This window comes from Musca autumnalis, unplaced genomic scaffold, assembly GCF_047663935.1.
Source record: "Musca autumnalis isolate F117 unplaced genomic scaffold, ASM4766393v1 scaffold_5, whole genome shotgun sequence".
NCBI classification, from domain to species: Eukaryota; Metazoa; Arthropoda; class Insecta; order Diptera; family Muscidae; genus Musca; species Musca autumnalis.
In genome coordinates, this window is record NW_027412088.1 from 211,759,881 (window position 1) to 211,762,726 (window position 2,846).

Genomic DNA, 2,846 nt, shown 5'->3' on the forward strand with positions numbered 1-2,846 from the left:
TTCTTATATCGCCATCTGTTGGTGTGAACGTGATTTACTACAGTAAAACTAATCTCTTGATGTGAACCTGATTTATTACAGGAAAACTGATCTATTGATGTGAACTACCTTGTGAACTGTTTGTTGGATGTTGCATTTATATCAAAGTTTTTTAGAAAAAGCGAATGCGAAGTATAAGCAACGAAACCAACAATTGGTCATTTTTCGATTTACAAATCCATCTGGGTAATCATTTTTCGATTTATTGATCTCTCTAGATACCAAAAAACACTTTTCATTCACTGCTACCTTTATATCGACGAATAGTTGCTTGTTCTTTGGGGGGCAGCGTAGATCAGTAGATAGTGTGCCAGACTGCCAGTCGAAGGATGCCAGGTTCGAATCCTGGTGGAGGAAAAGTCTTTCAAAGTAGTTTTCGAATAATTATTAGAAATTGCATACATCATAATATGCATGGTAGGAAATAGCGCCTCCACAGTGGAAAAATGGCAACACAAAATTAGCAATATCAGAAATTTCAAATAGTAAGTAATAGAATTAGACATATCAGGCACAGGAAATAGAAATAGACATCAGGCACAGGAAATAGAATTAAGACATATCAGGCACAGGAAATAGAATTAGACATCAGGCACAGGAAATAGAATTAGACATCAGGCACAGGAAATAGAATTAGACATATCAGGCACAGGAAATAGAATTAGACGGACAACACCAGAGTAGAGGGAAGTAGCAAGGGACAATAGAAGACGACAATAGAAGAAGACAGACCAACAAATAGAAGGTGTACCAGCAGGAACCAACTAGAATAAAAGCGAACATGGTTCCTGCTGGTACAATAGAAGACTGCAATAGAAGAAGATAGGCCAACAAATAGAAGGTGGTGTACCAGCAGGAACCAAGATCGTAGACTACAGGAAAAAAGGGTTCCTGCTGGTAACCAAGAAGTGGACGCGCATTGCGCAAAGGAATTAGACAGACAACACCAGACAGAGCAGAGGAAAGTAGCAAGCGACAATAGAAGAAGATAGGCCAACAAATAGAAGATGTACCAGCAGGAACCAAGATCGTAGACTACAATAAAAAAAGCGAAGATGGTTCCTGCTGGTGGTAACCCAGGAAGTAAAATCGTAGACTACAGGAATAAAAGTGATGAGGTATAACTAGCACAGAAAGCGGAAAACCATGTACAGAACATACAGAGTGCAAAAGGAAATAGCGGTGATAGGTGGAGTTGGGATCAAAAATGTCAAAGAAAGCTAGAAGGCCGCAAGAAGAGACCAAAGGAAGTTCCTAGGATATCGGCAAAGACGACGACAACACCAGAGCAGAGGAAAGCAACAGCAAGACAGAACAACATGAGAAAGCTATACCAGACGACAGTAGATAGTGCTCCCACAAATCGAAGGTGTACCAGCAGGAACCAAAATAGTAAAATCGTAGAGTACTGGAATAAAAGCGATGAAGTTAAGTTAGCAGCACAGAAAGCGGAAACCATATACAGTGCACATACAGTGGAAAAGAAAATGGTGGTGAAAGCGGAGTTGGCCCAAAAAGATAGCAAAGAGGCCGCAAGATGAGACAAAAGAAAGTGCCTAGGATATCGGCAAAGACGACAACGAACAGCAGAGGAAAACAGCAGGAGCAAGCCAGAACAACATGAGAAAGCTACACCACCAGACAAGACGACCGACCACACAATAGAAGATAGTTCACAAATCGAAGGTGTACCAGCCAGCAGCAGGAATCAACCAGTAAAATCGTAGGCTACTGGAATAAAAGCGCGATGAAGAGTTACCACAGAAAGCGCAGTTGGAATCAAATTTCAAAGAAAAACTAAAGATAATGGACCGATTCAAGAGCGATTCAAAGCAAAATAGGGAGCGAAAACACCAACGCCCAATCAGCAATGGGAAATCATGGATGTGGAGTTGAAAACGTCTGATAGAACTGTGTCAAACACCCTAGCCACGGCAATACGCGAAAAGATACCAACAAACCAACACCACACCTGAGAGGAAATTACATCAACATACACTGGGAATAGTCCAAAAACAGAGAATAATGTACCTAATTTCTCAAAGATTTGAACATAAGATGCAGCTGAAAAACGACAATATCACAAGAGAGCAGAATAAACAACTACCAAAACAAGTGAACAAAGCTGCAAGAAGAGACAAAAGAAACTTCCTACAAGATCTCTGGCGAAAACAGTAGAGGAAGCAGCAAGAACCGGGAACCAAATAAGAAACCTACACCAGACAATAGATAGTCTAACAAATCGAAGGAGTACCAGACACCAATCATGCAGTCAAAACTAGAAGACCTGGAGAGACTTGCTCGCAATGTTGCACTTGAAATTATCATCAGGAACACACAAAGGCCATGACAATCAACAACACCAGTACAGAAAAAAAAATCATACTTCAAGGCCAAGCAATCCAATATGTCGATAGCTTCTGCAATCTAGGCACCACTTTAACAATGTGTTCATCAACACTACCTTCAGTTTTTGGATGTTGCATTTATAACAAAGTTTTTACAATTTTTTTACAAAAATTTTATAAAAGTCGTCATATCTCCTAAACGAGAAGAGATAGAGCAAAACCGCAAATAATGTAAAACAATTATAATAAAAAAAGCAAACAGCTTTGCAAAAAAAATTTTAAAGAATTGCAAAATAAACATTTTTTTAAAAAATTTTTTTATAAAAATCGTCATATCTCCTAAACGAGAAGAGATAGAGCAAAAATACAAAGAAATTGAATAGAAAATAAACCAGTTTTCTTTAGAAAGGATCTAACCATCCCCCAAAAAATTTTTTAAAAAAAGTGAAAAATAAAATT

General features: G+C 38.6%; 1 long non-coding RNA gene across 1 annotated transcript; it reads left to right on the plus strand.

Moving 5' to 3' along the window:
• Nucleotides 1-305: 305 nt before the first annotated feature.
• On the plus strand, nt 306-1,781 carry LOC141405480 (uncharacterized). Its single transcript, XR_012413209.1, has 2 exons — nt 306-550; nt 606-1,781. It is a non-coding gene; the product is annotated as an uncharacterized lncRNA (long non-coding RNA).
• The last annotated feature ends 1,065 nt before the right edge of the window (nt 1,782-2,846 follow it).